Source organism: Trichosurus vulpecula, chromosome 2, assembly GCF_011100635.1.
Source record: "Trichosurus vulpecula isolate mTriVul1 chromosome 2, mTriVul1.pri, whole genome shotgun sequence".
Lineage (NCBI taxonomy): Eukaryota > Metazoa > Chordata > Mammalia > Diprotodontia > Phalangeridae > Trichosurus > Trichosurus vulpecula.
Genome location: NC_050574.1, coordinates 450,442,004 through 450,460,085, shown reverse-complemented (window position 1 = coordinate 450,460,085; position 18,082 = coordinate 450,442,004).

Here is an 18,082-nt window from a genome sequence, read left to right as displayed (position 1 = left end):
AGGATGACGGTGCAAAGGGGAAGGGGCTGTGTGTGTAGTGTGTGTGTGTGCGAGAGAGAGAGAGAAAGAGAGAGAGAGAGAGAGAGAGAGAGAGAGAGAGAGAGAGAGAGAGGGAGGGAGAGGGAGAGAGAGAGAGGGAGAGAGGAAGGGAAGGAGGGAGGGAGAGAGGGAAAGGGAGAGGGGAAGACAGACAGAGAGAGAGAGAGAGAGAGAGAGAGAGAGAGAGACAGAGAGAGAGTTTGTTGTGGGGGAGGTAGTTGAAGTTATTCTGATAAGTTTCTCGCGGCAACAAGACATAAGTTAGGCACATGTGCCCCCATCCCGTGCCCAGTTGACTTGGGCACCACTTTCACTTCCCTTGGACGCCTCTCGGAGCTGCAACAAGAGCTCTCCCCCTAGTGGGTACTCGGAGGTTGGGCTCGTGCCCTGCTCCCCGCTCCAGCGTTGTAAGCGAGGGACCGAAGTTGGCAGATTGAAGTGTTCATGAGGAATGAATGGGGGAAGAAAACAAAAGCTCTGGAAACATTTCCAAGTGTTCAATAAAAGACCCATCTGTACCTTTCTTTTCCATAGTATTCGCAATTAATATCCACCCCATGCAGATTATAGGGAGATAATTACTATATGGAATTCTTGTTCTAAGAACTCAGGAACGCTAAACTCCGCTTAGGAGATGATTGGGGGAGGGGGAGTGGAAGGACAAACACGCAGAGCGTACAACAGAGGTCGGATTAGGTGCACAAGAGTAATGAACCATAACTACCAGTGATCACCTCAAAGGGCCTTCTCCTCTCGATTCCTTAGTCTCCGTAGTGGATTTAGATCAGAATACCTAGACTGGGAGAGATTGACTGGATGGCCAAGGTCATATAGGTGGTAAACAGCAGAGACAGGATTTGAACCTAAGTCCTCTGATAGAAATCTAGCAGGACTAGTATTGATAGTCCAACCTTCATTGAATCAAGGTCTGGAAAGAGCCTTCGAAATTATCTAGTTGGAATACATCACATACATATCATATGGAAGGCAAAAGTGATCTCCCCAAGGTTGCACGGCAAATAGTAGAAAATTTGGGACTTGGAACCCAAGATCTCCTCTTCAGATTTAGTGTACTTTCTTAATCTTCAAATAGTTACTCAGTTATCTGAAGCGTTTCTCCAATCACTGTCCACAAATATATGTCAATACATATTAAAATATATAATACGTCCAGTAGCATGTAATATATATCCTATAACAATATAGCCTTTATACGGTGCTTTAAAGCTTGCAAAGTGCTCTATGTTATCTCATCTGAGCCTTACCATCCCTACCCTGTGAAGTGAGTGCTGTTATCCCCTCTTACAGATGAGGGGACTGAGGCCCAGGGTCACATAGCGAGTTAAGTGTCTGAGGCAGGATTCAAACTTAGATCTTCTGACTCCAATTTCTGTGCTCTTTTCTTATCAATTCTTGCCATAAGAAATACCGCAAAGTAGTTCCATCTACCCCATAGATACCAGCAGGTGAGAATGTGAGAGGCCAGCAGTCTGTCATTTCTTTTTCCAAATAAGGGGTTATTTCTGGCCTCCAATACATCTTCATTCGGATGTATCTTTCTTTCCCTAGAGAAATGTCCTCACCAAAGGTGCTCTGTTCTAGCTCCCATTTCAAGTTACCACAAAGACAAATCTACACAGATCTTCTCCATCTTTCTGGTGGCAATATTGACAGCAGGAAGCTGAGGCTTCAGTTTCAAAAGTTTACTTTGGGTTTTTAAAAATAAAACAAACCCCACCTTTTTGGGTCCCTTTGACCCTTGGAAACTGGAGTATGTGTGGAGGAGGACCAGCTGGGATCTCTCCCAGTACATATGTTTGTAATATTCCCCTCCCATCTAGGAAACGATGAATTTCCTTAAAGCTTCACCTTAGTGTTTGGAAGAGGGAAAAAATTTGGTGAAGAGTTTAAATAAAGAAAAATCTCACCTTTACTCATGCATACCAAATGGTGGAAGGAATGTTATTTCATATGCTCTGCATGTGTGTTAATCCTAACTCATTAATCAGGAAAAAATATATTTTTTTTTTATCATACTTTTTAAGGCAATGGTATAGCATCTCAAACTCCTCTGGTTAGACCTTCAGGATCTGACTTTTTTTTAAGTTACCCTAAGGCCATCGGAGTATTTGTTAGGTAAGGGACAGGAATTAAGTCTTAAGGTCTGGTTCAGTGGCCTGTTTTGTGGATTGTTTTCCTAATTGGTTACTTGAGCACCGGGACTTTTCCTCCCCCGCCAGTGTTCCAGTGGGCTGCGGATGGGGGTGGGGCAGCAGATGAAAGGGGTCATGTGGGATGAGGGAGTTAAGTCTCCTACGTGTTTAATTAAGAGTTCTATTGTGTTTCGATGAGAAAGGAAGATGCAGCAACTTAATAGCATTCTGTTCCCTTTATCACAAAATAACCTGCAAGAAAGAAGGCTCGCAACTAAAACAGAGTCAGCTGTATAATAGATGCCATTAAAACTGTAGCTCTTCTGGAATAAAGATATCTAATTTCCTGTTGCAAGCCACTTACTCTATCAGAAAACACAAATAGCTGAGCAGAAAGAGGAGGAGGAGGAAGAAGAAGAAGAAAGGACGGAGCCCTAAATAAAAATAAGGAAAAAGAGGCTGGTTCACACCAATGGGTTGACGTATGTTTCTTTCACATCTCTTCAAATACCAAAACAAAACACTACCCTTCCCCTCCCCCTCCCCCTCCCCCTCCCCTCCTCCCCTCCTCCCCTCCCCTCCTCCCCTCCCCCCAGGCTCTTCCATCCCACCTCCATTCCACAGTCCACAACCTTAGATCAAACTCAACACTTTCCCTCCCAGGAAATGATAGACTGTCTTGTGCCATTGCTTTGGTGAAAGCTGGTGGAGAACATCCTGGCACTCAAATCTAACTAGGCACCGGGGTCAAGGCACCTCAAGGACTGGTCAAGTCAGTGTGGCCTAGAGCCAGGGGTTGATGATGCTTTGATCTGCTCATAAGGAAAAGAACTTTGAGTTTGCTTCTCCCTACCAAATACAGAGTATTTCTTCTAACCTGTACCCCTCAGGGTAGTAGAAAAAGCATTGAGTTTAATGAGATCGGACCTTGGGCAAGTCACAATATCTCTGAGGCTTAGTTTCCCCTATTATAATTTATAATAATTATACAGATACCTCCAACTCTAGATCCCATGATTGCCACTGTCTTCTGAAAAGATGGATGATTTGCGCAGAGGGAGTTGGGACACCCACTGTTTTGCCATCTCCTGGAAGTGATATTGTTGTTTACAGTTGAAAGGAAGCTCAGGACTAGGTGGGCACCAGGATTTCACCTGGAGAGGTCTTCGGTGATCATCCAGTCCCACTTCCTCATTTTCCTTAGAGTGTCTGGTTTGTCCTTGGCTCCCAATGCAGACGTCGTTGCCAGTCACTACTGTTCTTGGGATGTCCCAAATCTTCTGTTCCTCTAAAGGTCACGATGTCACCCTCTTGTCAAAGGGGAGGAGAAGAGACAGATGACATGTGCTGTCCTCTCCTCTTCCTCCTGCCCCAGCAGTTCCCTCTCAGGGGCTTGGTTGAAACTGCTCTCTCATTTGAGCTGCAAGACTGACAGAGTGATTTGGGAAATCCAAGGAGAAACTAAAGTGGGCTCTCTTTCCAGGCCAAGATAAAAACTTGGAACTATGGGCAAGTGACCAAGTCAGGAACTGTGGTACAAGGATAGGCCAGCAACAAGGACTTAATTCTCAGAGTTCCAAGCTAGGCCAGCAGTGCAGGGACACCCAGAATTAGTCACTGACTGAGCCCCTAGCCCAAGCCAAACAGTGAGGGGTCTTCCAGGAGTATGAACTTGAAGTAGTTATCCAGGGCAGGCCACAGACTCAGTCCCTCACCTAGGAAGCCAGTATAAGGGGGTCTTCCAGAGTGGTGGGGATCATAGACTCAGCCCCCCCTAGAACTCCCAGCTAGGTCAACTTGCAGAGAGCAAACTACTGGAAGAATGACCAAACAAACAAACCAAAAAAGGTCAGCTATTGTGAGGCCATGGTCAATACATAAATCCATAGGAGGACAATAACTCTATAACAGCTATGAGGAAAGACTCAATACACCTTGCCCACAAGATCAATTAGAATTCCTGGAGGAAATGATGCAAGAGTCTAGAAATGGTATTTTTGATGAAATGAGAGTGATAGAGGGAGGAATTGGAACAGGTATAAGACCATGCAGAAAAGACTTGGAAAGAGAATTAACAGCTTAGCACAAGAGCTACAAAACCTTACCCAAGTAACAAACTCCCTCAGAATTAGAATGGACAAAACAGAAATTCGTGATGCCATGAAGAAACAAGAAATATTAAACTCAAGTATAAGAAGAAAGTATAAGGTATCTTATATCAAAATCAACTCACCTGGAAAACAAATCAAGGAGAGATCATCTTAAAATCACTGAACTCCTTGAAAGCCACAACCAAAATACAAACCAAACCAAAAAAAACCTTTAGATATCACATTTAAAGAAATCATAAAATAAAATTGCCCAGGTCTCTTAGAATCAGTAGTTATAGAAAGAATCTACCAGTCACTTTCTGAAAGAAACTCCAAAATGAAAACTTCCAGAAACATCATAACAAAAATCCAGAGCTTCAAGGTCAAAGAAAAAATACTACAAGCAGCCAGAAATACAGTTCAAGTACCATGGAACCACAGTCAGGATTGCATAAGATTTAGCAACTATCACAGTAAAGGAGTAGAGAACATGGAATATGATATTTCAAAAAGCCGAGGGTATAGTCTTATATATATAAAAAACTGATCTAGCAAAACTAATTATGTGACTACAAATCATGTAATGGATCAGGGCAAAGGATCTTTAATGAAACAGAGGACTTCTAAGCATTTCTGATGAAAAGACTGGAATTGAATAGAAACTTTGAAAGATATACTTGGGAATAGAGAGAAACATTAGAAAAAGGTAACTGTAAGCAAGTAATCAGAAAAGACTTTATAACAATGAAGTATTTGCATTCTAATGGAAAGGCAGAAGGGAATTACACAGGTAGTCTGACTCTACTACCCTGTTACTACAGGTTCCATGCTGGTACTGAAATGAGGCACTTGCAAGTCATTGAATAGTTAACAAAAGCTTTTCTTAGCTTTAACATAGCAAAGATATGCAACAAGGATACCATGAAACTTAGCTTCTATATATGTAGCCCCTTGTTGTTTTCATAAGAAAATACAGAGTGTTCTGAAGCCTTGAAACATCCACAGAGGTGGAAGGGCTTTGACACCACATGAGTGGGACATATTATGCCACTATGTGAGCTGCTGGGTCAGCAGAGCCAGAGGTCACCAGGAAGCTCTGTCAGGAGAGGCTTGAGTTTGCCAGCACCTCTAGGCCAATCATTTCCTGGCTTTGTCACTTTTTCCTAGTCAGTGGGTAGAGTGGGGACTCCTAGTAGATGTTGGTCCTATCTAGGGTTGGCTGTACCAGCTCTTAAGAGCCAAATGTTACATTTTCAGGGTGAAAAGAATGGAAAAATGAAGCTGAAGCGTTTTTATTTAAACGAGGCTAAAGTTATTTTGAGTGATAAATTGTAGATTTCCCACAATATCTTATGAAATGATTATTCACCTCTTCAGTCCCTATTTTACTCTTCATTTCCACTTCATGTAGACTTTTTATTCTAGCACGGTTGCTGTCACGGATGAATTCTAACTTGATTATTGGACTTTGATCATGCTTAGCTTGGATATATAGGTATTTAGTGTTTCACACAGATGAAATACAAACCTGCTGAAAACCTAGAAAAATACTGTTTTTACTACACAATTCACTTATTCTTGCTAGGAAGTCCAAATAGATGGGTAGGGGATGGGGAAGATGAAGAGTAGGCACTAATGCTGGAAAGTCACTCAGTCTATAAACTTTCATTAAGTGCCTATTATTTGCCAGACTCTGCGTTAAGCACTGGGGGCAGAAATACAAATAAAAACAAAGACAGTCCCTGCCCTCAATGAGTTTATAATGTAATGGGAGAAAACAAAAAGAAGCTGAAAAGCGGGAAGTAAGGTGAGGGGTGGGGAGGGGGAGAAGGAGGTACCAGATGCAGGGGCATGATGGAAAATTCCAAAGACATCCAAAAGAAGCATAGCTAGTGGGAAATGGAGAGGAAAAGTGTGCTGAGTCCCCTCCTCAAAAAGAGGCCCTAACGTCTCTACTCAGAGGGTCCGGTGGAAGGGACCCAGTGTCCAGCTGAGATGTGAGAATCAGGCTGATTCAGACTCACAGGATAATGAGATTTTCCAATGATAAGAAAGTATGTTGTTAATTAATTTTGATACAAATGCCAACTAACATCAGCATCTAGGTGGCACAGTAGATAGAGTGATGGCCTCAGAAGACCAGAGTTCAAATCCAGCCTCAGATACTTCCTAGCGGTGTGATCCTGGGCAAGTCATTTAAATCTCTGTTTGCCTCAGTTTCCTCAATTGTAAAATAGAAATAGTAACGGCACCCACCTCCCAGGGTTGTTGTGACAATCAGATAAGGTAATATTTGTAAAGTGTTTAGCACAATTTCTGGGCACGGGCCGGCCCTGAGCACTAAAAAAGAAGAGAAAATAAACCGTCCCTGTCCTCAAACAGCTTACATTCTTCTGAGGCATGTATGTTACAGAATGTTTATCTTGAAAACATTAAATAATTGGTTTCAAAGGTAAATATATTGGTTACGTCTCCTTCCTTTTATGAAGAATCATCTTTGTCCTGTCTTCACTAATTTCAGGGAACTGGACACTGGACAAATTACCCTTGCGAATGACACAACTCCATTCTCATAATTCATCTTTCTATAGTTGTCTCTTGTTTTCCTAGGGTCTGCTTTTTGAATTTTTATATATGTGTCACTTCTTCCCTACAAATACCCCTTTGGCCATTTCACAATTTATTATGCCTTCCATATGAAGTATGAAAGGAAGAAAAGAAGAAATTAAAACCAATATATTTGACTTAGTATTTAAAGCATCTTGTGGTGACTGAAAGGTGATGGAAACCCCACAGTTAAAGGTGAATTTGTTTTTGTTGGTGATATTACTTATCTCTTTAATGGATAATAGAGAATTAGCAGTATTTGTCACTTTGAATTCCTCCTAATTAATACTCAAAAGACAGTAATCTTACTTCTAGGTATCGAATACCTCCTTCCTTGAGCTTACACCATTTTTAAAAAGGTAGTATGAATGAAAACTGTAGTTTTGACTGTCCAATCTTTGACATGAGTGGATCAGTTAAAATATTTTCATTTTTAAGTGGGATGGGTCAAACTTTCCTTTGGAAGTGGGCGATAATGTACATACATGTAGGTAGTTGTGGTTAAGGGATGATAATTTAGGCCAGTTTAGTTAGACCAGTTTTCCCTTAATTCTCTCTTTTTTGGTAAATTAAAAAAATTAAACTTAAATACAAAATGAGAAAAGAAAAAAAATTGCCATGTACACAGATACATTTCCATTTCAAGAAAACCTATATAATAAATACTACACGTTGTTTTTAAAGCTGCCCAGCTATTCTCCACTTCCTCGTTGGTTTTCTTTGTTCTCTACTTTATTTTTCCTCCTTCCCTCTTCCCACCACCCAAAGAAGGATACAATTAAGTGTGAATATATATACATATACATAGATATCTATAGACATACATGTATATTAACAAATACACTTCTACACATATATGTAAGACCATATTATTTCCTCCTAAAAAGGTGGAGAGCAGCTTCCTTCAGAAGTTCAATCTTTTCATGTTTTTCCAAACCAACCAGCTTATCACTTCTTATACCATAGCTGTATTCCACCCCAATTACATCCTATCTGAGACACTGTCTATGAGAGTTCCCTCCCCCCAATTTTCTGCATTCCTTCTATTCTTAGCTACATAGGTTTTATTTATACAAGAAAATTTTCATTTAAAATAATCAAAATTATTCTTTTTATAATTTCAACAGTGCTCTCACCTTTTAATATAATTTAAGATCTGATGCTGCTGAATTTACTTTATATCTTTTTTCCCCGGTTTCTTTGAAGTTCCTGACGTTTTGTTCTTCCAACTGAACTTTGTTATTATATTTTCTAACTCAGTAAAATAATATTTTTTAGTAATTTAATTGAGATGACATTGATTAAATCAGTTAGGTAAAATTGTCATTTAAAAATTATATTGGCTTTATCTACCCACAGATGATAAATATTACTTCAGTTATTTACATCTGAGTTTATTTGTATAAAAAGTATTCTATGTTTATGTTCATTTATTTCCTGTGTCTGTTTTGGCAAGTTTATGATCAGGTATTTTATACTGTCTAGGCATTTTAAATGGCCTAATGCAATATTGAATGATATTGCTGACACATAGTGTAATTTCTCTATTTTTCACTTTTGATTAAATCTATTTTAATTTTAACTCTGTCTGAGATCATGATTATCCCTGATTTTGCTCATACTAAATTCTACTCCTGCCCTTCATTTTATCTTTGTATGTATCTCTCATTTTTAATAATGTTTCCTGAAAGCAACATATCGTTGAATTCAAATTTTTAATCTGCTCTCCATTTGCATTTTATGGGTAAATTAGTCCCATTCACATTCTAAGCTGCTGTTACTTGTTTCCTCCTTTCTATTTTTCCTCACTACCCTTCTCACCCTATTTACCCTATCCCTCCTCACTCTTCTACTTTACTTCTACCTGCTACTTTGCCCTCCAATTCCTTAACCTACCCACTCCTCTAAGAGTCCCTCTCTCCCCTCCCAAATCTTAATCAACATATCCTTTTATACTTCCCCTTATCCTGTTCCCTCAATCCCTTATTTCTTTATAAATTTGGAAGATCTTTATACCCTTCTAAATATTTGTATTGTTCTCTCTAACCCAGATCTGATGTGCGTAGGGTTCTAGCACTACCAGCCCTCCTCCCCTATCTGATTCTTCTGTATCAATTCTTCCTCTTGCTCTTCACTTGTATGATATAGTTACTTTTTACCTTTTCCTACACAATTTCACTTTTTAAGAATCACATCTTATTCCACTCTATCCCAATCTTTCTTTCAAAATACCCAATTACCATTGACAATCTTGGGCATGCAGTTTGCATTTCCATGTATAGAAAGAAAACAATTTGTCCTTCTTAAGTCCCTTGTAATTGATGTGTGATGCTTACCTTATATTTCCCCTGGAGCTTGTATGTCAAATTTTCCATTAACTTCTGGTCTTTTTTGTGACAAAATCCTGAAAGTCTGCCAATTCATTGAATATCCATTTTTTTTTCATTCAGGATTATACTTAACTTTGTTGGGTATGATAGTTTTGGCCAACAACCCCAGTTCTTTTGTTCTTTGATATATAGACTTCTAAGACCTTCGGTCTTTTAGTGTAGCCACTGCTAGGTCTTGTGTAATTCTAATTGTAGCTTCTCTGTATTTAATTGTTTTTTTTCTTGTTGCTCATAACATTTTCTCCTTAACTTGGAGGTTTTGGAATTTGGCTATGATATTCCTGTAGGTTTTCATCCTGGCATCTCTTTCAGGTGGTGATTGGTGTTGTTGGTTTTTTTCTTCTATTTTTCCTTTCCCCTCTTGTTCTAAAACTTCAGGACACATTTCTTTCATTATTTCTTGTATTATTGTATAAAGATTCTTTTTTTGATCATAGCTTTCAGGTAATCTGATTGTTCTTATGTTTCTCTTCTTGATCTGTTCTTCAGATCAGTTGTTTTAATTTGGAGATGTTTCACATTCTCTTCAATTTTTTTCATTCTTTTTATTTTGTTTTATTATTTCCTGGTTTTTTATAACATTGTTATAAAAGGCTTCCCCTTGCTCAATTCTAGTTTTCAGAGAATTGTTTTCTTCCTTAAGATTCTGGATCTCCTTTTCCAGTTGGTTGACTTTCTTTTCATAATCTTCTTGGTTTTCTTGGATTGTTCTTATTTTAAAATTTTTTTTTCTCAATCTCTCTCATTTGATTTTTTAAAGTTCTTCTAAGAATTCTTTTTGTGTAGGTGACCATTTGACATTATACTTTAGGGTAGGAGAAGCTGTTTTTGCTTTAGTATCCTCCTCTGAAGATGAAGCCCAGTCTTCTCTGTTCTTATAGTAGCTGTCTATGGTTGGGGTTCTTTCTCCTTTGTTTGCTCATTTTGTTTTTCATTTTTAATTTTTAGCAGCTCGTTATTATAATCGCCTCTAGTCCTGGGGTGTGTGGGTTAGTGCCCCTGGCCTCAGGTCCTCCTTACTGTTATTTTTTGAGCTTTGTCCTGGACCCAACCTCTACCCTTCTTTTCCCCTCCAAGCCACAGCTAGCCATGCTCTTCCCCTCCCCCCACCCCACCCTACTATGCTGGAACTGCTCTTGCTCTCTGAGGATCTTCCAGTGGCTATAACCTTCAGTTATCCCCTCTGGCCTGGAACTGCAACTAAGTACTCAGCTCTCCTCTTAAATGTCCACAGCCAGCAGCATCCTGTTCCCACTGCTTCTGCACTCAGTAGGTGTATACTGGTTCCTACTCACCATCCTCAGAAGCATAGCTGGGCCTGGCATCCAGTGGCAGCAGAGGTTCCTTCAACCTTCCCCTGTTCAGATGTCTGATCTCTCCCCCAACCCCCCTCGCTCTGGGAGGTGAGAATTCCTGTGGGGGAGATAGCCTGGAGGCGTTTATATTTCACTCAGGCCAGGCATCCATCCTTAGGCCTTCTTTTAGATCTTCTCCAGTTGTCCCAGGAGGATCCCTGTTCTGCCCCAACTCTTGTTTATTTTTGCTGCCCTACATTCACCTTGAGGCGCTATTTTATCTTGTTTGTGGAGGAAATCTGGAGGACTTGGAATTTTCTGACCTACTCCACCATCTTCCCAGAATCCTCTTGTTTTCCTTTCATTCTAAAAGAAATATTTACAGCAACCATTTTCTCTTCAATGGCATTCACTAGCACCTCCCCACCCCAACACCTCCACCTCAGACCTTTCCTTATTCTTTTTTGGTCTATGTCATGTGTTTGAATTCTAGGCTTCCAGGGGGAAACGGACTTCTTCTCCTAAACTTGTTTTGGCTAATTAAATATCTCTTATTGGAGGAGCTAGCTTTGTTTTCTCATCCTTCACTATCTTTCTCCCCACACCACTCCAACTGCAATAAATGGTCTGTTTCAGGAATGGGCAGATGGTTTCTTCATATAATGAGAGTATTTCATTAGTAAGTTTCACTTTCCTGAAATCTGATAAACTCTGAGTTCTGTTTTCAATATGATACATATTTATTAAGCACCTGCTATGTTCCAGGCACTATTCTAAGCACTGGGGATACAAATAAGAAAAAGAAAGTCCTTGCCCTCGAGGAGCTTACAGTCTAAGGAGGGAAGCTGAAAAGGGTGAGGGGAAAGTATGAGAAGGTACCTAATGGAGAGGAGGGATGATGATGGTAGAGTCAAAGAACTTTTGAGCCCTCTGTAAAGGAAGGCTTTGGGAGGAGTTTTTTGCTCCACCTTCCAAGCCTTCAATGAGAGAGGCAGAGGCAACTGAGGGTAATAATGGAGAGACAGTACCAAAGCTGAAGCAATTTCCATGATGATGCTTGCTTCCATCACAAGTTCAATGCTTTTGGGACCCAGGGTGTTTTTGTGGAAAATTGCATCATTACCCATTCTTGTACCAGAACCCCTCTCCTATCCTCCCTGCTGTCTTCCCTTGCATTCTCTTGCATCCACTAAGCATATTGCAAGTGCTTAATATATCTTTTTTTATTGATTGATAATAGCGTTAGGATTAGAAGCATTCCTGGGGTGCTGCATGCATACAGACTTTACATACAGCATTATCTTTCCCAAGGCTGCCCTTGAGCACAGCTGCCATCCTGAATTCTACCCTTTCTCCTTTACTTTTCTCTGACTCCCAATCTCACCTGAAAAGGATTCTCTCCTCTTCTGGCCATGATTGATTAAGATTATTTACACAAAGAAAATTGCATATGAATAACTTTTTCCTTTGCATTGTGCTGAAAGGTGATTAAACGATAACTTTGAAAACAGAAACATTCTTCTGAGAGATCTTTCTTCCATTGAGGGAGTTTCTTAAAAAAAAAACACTTGGAAGGAATCATTATTATTATTATCTGTAATGGTAAGCAGAACAAAATATTTCATAGCATGTATTTTTAAAAAAAGTCTTATTTTGCCAATTACCTATAAAAACATTTTTTTAGTTCTAAATTCTCTCCTTCTCTCCCAACCCTTACTTCTCCCTAAGACAGCAAGCAATTTGATATATGTTATACTTGTGCAGTCACGCAAAACATATTTCCATATTAGTCATGTTGTGAGAGAAATACAGACCAAAAAAAACCCTAACATGAAAAAATAAAATTAAAAGTAGTGTGCTTCGATCTGCATTCAGATGCCATCAGTTCTTTCTCTGGAGGTAGATAGCATTTTTTCCTTATAAGTCCTTTGGATTTGTCTTGGATCTTTGTATTGCTGAGAATAGCTAAGTCATTCACAGTTGATCATCATACAATATTGCACAGCATGTATTTTTAAAAGTGCTAAATATGAATTTATTTAAAACTTTAAGCTGACAAAACACGGGAGAGGAGAGACAGAACAAAATTTTAGAGCTAGAAGTAACCTTAGATACCATCTATTCCAACCCTTTCATTTTAGAGATGCAGAAATTGAGTCCTAGAGTGATTAGTTTATTTGCCAAAGGTCATACAACTAGTTGGGAGAGTAGAAACTGGGTCTTTTGACTCCTCTTTTGGTGGTTCTACTGTACCCCTCATATCCTAAATCAATTTCTGTAGAAAAGATACAAATAAGATCCCCTTACATTCAAGACAGGAAGGCAGGGGTCATATTTTATGTAAAGTTTATATTTCTTCCAGCAAGTAGCACATACTTACAAACATTTATTGAATAAATGAATGAAATGGAGTGATTTTAACCTCATACCTTGACTCATGACAAGACTGTGTACTATCACTAGTTATAAAATGATTAATTTAGAAAAAACCTATCCGGAATGGAATATTTTTCATAATATTTGATTTCCCCCCAATTACACATAAAAAACAATTTTAACACCCTTTTTAAAAAAAACATTTTGAGTTCCAAGTTTTCTTCCCCCTCCCTGAGACAGTAAGCAATCTGATATAGGTTATACATGTGCAATCATGTAAAATATATTTCCATATTAGTCATTTTGTGGAAGAAAGCTCAAACTAAAATAAATGAAAGAAGGAAGTAAAGAAAGTGAAAAATAGTATGCTTCAGTCTATATTCAGACACCATGAGTTCTTTCTCTGTAGGAGGGATAGCATTTTTCATCAGAAGTTCTTTGGGATTGTCTTGGATCATGGTATCGCTGGGAATAGTTAAGTCATTTATGATGCACAATACTGCTGTTAGTATATGCAATGTTTTCCTGGTTCTGCTCACTCTGCTCTGTATCAGTTCTTGCAAGTCTTTCCAGGTTTTTCTGAAATCATCCTGCTTCTCATTTCTTATAGCATAATAATATTCCTACCTAAGCCACAGTTTGTTCAGCGGGAATTGAATATTTTTGAAGAAAAAAAGACTAAAGTGTGCAATCAAATTAAAAAATTTTTATTGATTTTTTTAATATCTTAATTTTCTTCTGACTCTTCCCTTTCTTCCCAAATAGAGCTCTTTCTTGGAATAAAGTACAGCAAGGCAAACAAATGGACACCCTGGCCACATCTGGCAATGTATATTTTCTTCTGCGCCTACACTCACTCTACCACCTCTCTGATGAGAGGCAGGAGTACTTAAGAAAATTTCCAAGGGAAAAAAAAGAAACACATATACAATGTTCAAAAAAGCATATATGTAGTGGGCATTATTAACACATGTAGGACTGAGAGGGCATTTATGTGGTAAATATAATTTATTATGGAAGCCTGGGTCTGCCATTAAAAGTAGCATATTAAAAACAAAGACAATAATTATATGGAATATACAGTCATTAGGCAGGGAACATTTGAACACTATAAAGGAAATCGTTGAAAGGACATAATTGTTCAGTAATGATGATAATTGTCCTGCTTCATGCCATCTTCAAAAATGGCAGCTCACTGCCATTTGCAGTGTTTCCAAACAGCATCTTGCAGCCATCCACCATGGCTCTGCCAGAACAGAACTTAGTTGGCACATCTAGTTTGTACGCAGGTTCAGGAGGAAAAGGAGTCAGCAACAGCAACAACCACAGAAAGAACAGCTCTTCGCACAAATGGAACTTGGCATCACAAACTTACCAATGCTCATATATATTCCTTGTAATTTTAGGCCATCTCTGAAGGGTGCTTAGCAATCCTCAGAGTTAGAAGTCCATCTTTTTGGCCCTGCTGATGCACAGAGGAGTTCTGTGCTTCCTGGAGGGCCTGGAAGGGGCTCACCAGCCCACCAACCCTCTTGTAGCCTAGCAGCTTATGCACCACTTCAGGGAACATTTTGGAATTGATGGGGAAACTGTGAGACAGTTGCAATTGTAAACAGTAAACATATTGAAGAGTGGAGGCTTGTGAAGAGCGAAGGGAGGGCAGGTGGGGAGTTTTCTTTGTTTTTCAACACGAAGAAAACATTGGTCTGGTTCCATTGCTGCCGTTAGGCTAAATCATGGCTTGTTTCTACCACAGCTAACACAGCTGTCAGTTCATTTCGACCCTGGTTATGCTGCTTTAAAAGGATTTGTTCAGAATGTGCCATTATGTTCCAAGGATTCGGAGAACACATTAAAGGCATTGGCTGCTGTCAAAGATAAGTCCAAGGCCAGAACTACATGAGCAAAATCACCTGAGTGATTCAGCCGATTCTTCCTCTGCCCTTCCCCACCAAACTCAATATGAAGACAGAATAGCGGGTAAATCCATTATCCCCAAACTGTTAAAGTTATAATCTCTAAATTGGCGACCCACTTGTTCTAAAGAATATTCCACATAACAAAACCCTCACTTTAGGCAAGAATTTGGACACTCCCTGAAAATTGCTTACAATGGTGTTAGACCAGTTAAATACTAGGCTTTTCCCATGATCTTTAAGTGAGTTATTAATATGAATGAACCGCTACAGCATTCTTTGGAGGCAGAAGCATCTTAAAATGCTCCTCTCACATGCCTTATACCATGGAACCAAGGCTTTTATTCCTGATCAAAGTTTAAGTCTCTAGGGTGAGTCGGATGGGTAGTTAGGCACAGAGTGACGGTGGGTTTTGGGGGGGGGGAGGGGGTAACTGAATGAGTCAGAGAAAGAAAGAAGGCAATAAACACTTAACAAGTGGCTAGTACGTGCCAGGTATCATAAAGCGCTAAGCCCTTTACAATTCTTACCTTATTAGATCCTCACAACTCTGGGATGTAGGTACTATCATAATTTCCTTTTTATAGGATAAACTGAAAGGAAACTGAAGCAGACAGGTTTAAGTGACTTGCCCAGTTACATAGCTAGTGAGCATCTGAGGCTGTATTTGAACTTGGGTCTTCTTGACTCCAGGCTCACTGCTCTAACCACTGTGCCACCTAGCTTCCTCATGGAAGATTTTAATATCCCACTTATAACTCCATTTGAGAATGTCCTATTCAAGACCTCCCCCACCACCGTCAGGGCTCCTATGAACACTTTTCCTCATAAATACTCCCTCTACCGTGAAATTTAAGATCACTTTGCTGTGCCTGACATAACCAAAGAAAAGTAAACCTCTATTTGGGAGAGCCTTCCTCCTCTCCGCCACTTTTTCTTCCCATCCCAGTAAAAGAAACACATACACATATACATACATATACGTACATATATGTAGGTGTCTCTTTCTGTATATATTTATACATATAGGTATATATGTGTATTATTATATATATACATACATACATATACATACATACATACATATATACATATATATATATTAAATCTTCTGATTGCTTGGCAATATTCCTAATATATTTGTGAAAAGATCCCATCAGATAAGGTAAGTTGTTTTTCTGAGACTTGTAGGTCTAGGCAAGGTGCCAACATCCATCCCACAAGCAAAGTTATGACCAACGAAAAGTCTTGAAATATTTCAAAGCAAACATTCAGGAGCAGAGAAGCTATGTATCATTGTCTCCCCCCACTGCTTAAGATGCTGAAAAGCCAAAGTAGAGATTGAGAAACAGAAATTGAGGTTCACAAATAGCATCCTGAAGGAGCTAGAAAATACAAGAAAAAGACAATTAGAGCAGTGCTGTCTCCGTTCATGCACGTGATGCCATATGGTGTTGTGTCTGGGAGACATGCCCCTTAGAGAACTGAACTGGCACATAAGGGAGGGACAAAGGCAGCCACATCTCATTCCTCACTCAGACCAGCTGGCTTCAGTATGTGAATCCTTGGAGTCATCACTGAAGAGAAGCAAAAACAAGGACGTGTGCATGTATGTAGACTTGCATTTATATGTTTGTATATTAGGTTATTCCTGGGCTGAGAGGAGCACAGTCTTTTGATGCGGAGCAGGTAACAAACGTGGGAGGAACTGATCACCCAGCTCACCTTGGCAGAAATGGACATAGTGCTTTCCCCTTGCACATGTGCTATGAACTTGATTCTGATCACCCTAAACCAGAAGGGGTGGGGCTTTTCATAAAGAAGAGAATAACAGTGATTCAAAATGGAAAGCGCTGAAACACTGTTGGGAAGAAATTATTTGACAAGCTGGCACAATAACAGTATGAGGCAGGAAGTATTTTAAGATAGAGGTCAGATTAGGCTAGAAGCTGAGATGAACTTTGATCTCATCAATGGTGGTGGCCCTTCCATGGGCCCCTCCTTTCCAAAGCTCTCCTCATCCATGTCTTTCTGTCAATTCTCCATAAAAAGTCAGCTTTAATCTAAGACACCTCCAAAAGACTGTGATGGAAAATGCTATCCACATCCAGAGAAAGAACTGTGCAGTCCAAACGCAGATAGAAGCATACTATTTGCTCTCTCTCTCTCTTTTTTGCTTCTTCTTTCTCATGGTTCCTCTCATTGGCTCTAATTCTTCTTTACAACATGACTAATGTGGAAATATGTTAATATGAATGTATACGAAGAGCCTGTATCAGATTGTGTGCTGTCTTGGGGAGGGGGGAGTGGAGGGGGGGGAGAAAATTTAGAACTCAAAATCTTATGGAAGTGAATGTTGAAATCTAAAAAGAAATAAATTGAAATAAAAGCAAGTCAGCCTTACATACTGAAGGTTTTTCTCCAGTTCTTTTGATGTCAAGGATGGAGGTACTTCCCCAGAGTTATTCATGTGCCTGATCCTCACTCTCAGTAGGTAACCAGCCCACCTCCTTTTCCAGGTATACATGTCTTTCATGATGCCTTCTCTTTAGCAAGTTACCATTCTACAGCCTGCTTATGCCTGCCATGTACCTTTGGGGCACCTGCAGCTTTGATTCCTTTGTAGTAAAATGGAATTTTCGAAAATCATGAGGTTCACCTAGGTTTTATTAAGTTCCAACACTTGCATTGGTCTCCATGTACCCCTTCTATCGCTTTCTAGATCTTTGATTCTCCAGACTATATACCATATTCAATATGATACAACAGCCCACCTCTGCTTGAAAAGTTTCAATGGCTCCCTGTTGCCTTTGGGATATAAAACATAAACTTCTCAGAGTGGACGTTAAAATCAACCTACTTCCAGACCAATTTCTTTTTCTTTTCTTTTTATTAATTAATTAATTTTTAGTTTTCAAAATTCACTTCTACAAGATTTTGAGTTCCAAATTTTCTCCCCATCTCTCCCCACCCCCACCCCAAGACATTCTGATTACCCCTTCCCCCAATCTGCCCTCCCTTCTATCACACCCCACCTTCTCTTATCCCTTTCCCTTCTATTTTCTTGTTGGGCAAGACAGATTTCTATACCCCATTGCCTCTATATCTTATTTCCCAGTTGCATGTAAAAACAATTTTTAACATTCGTTTTTAAAACTTTGAGTTCCAAATTCTCTCCCTTCTTCCCTCCCCACCCACCCTCATTGAGAAGATAAG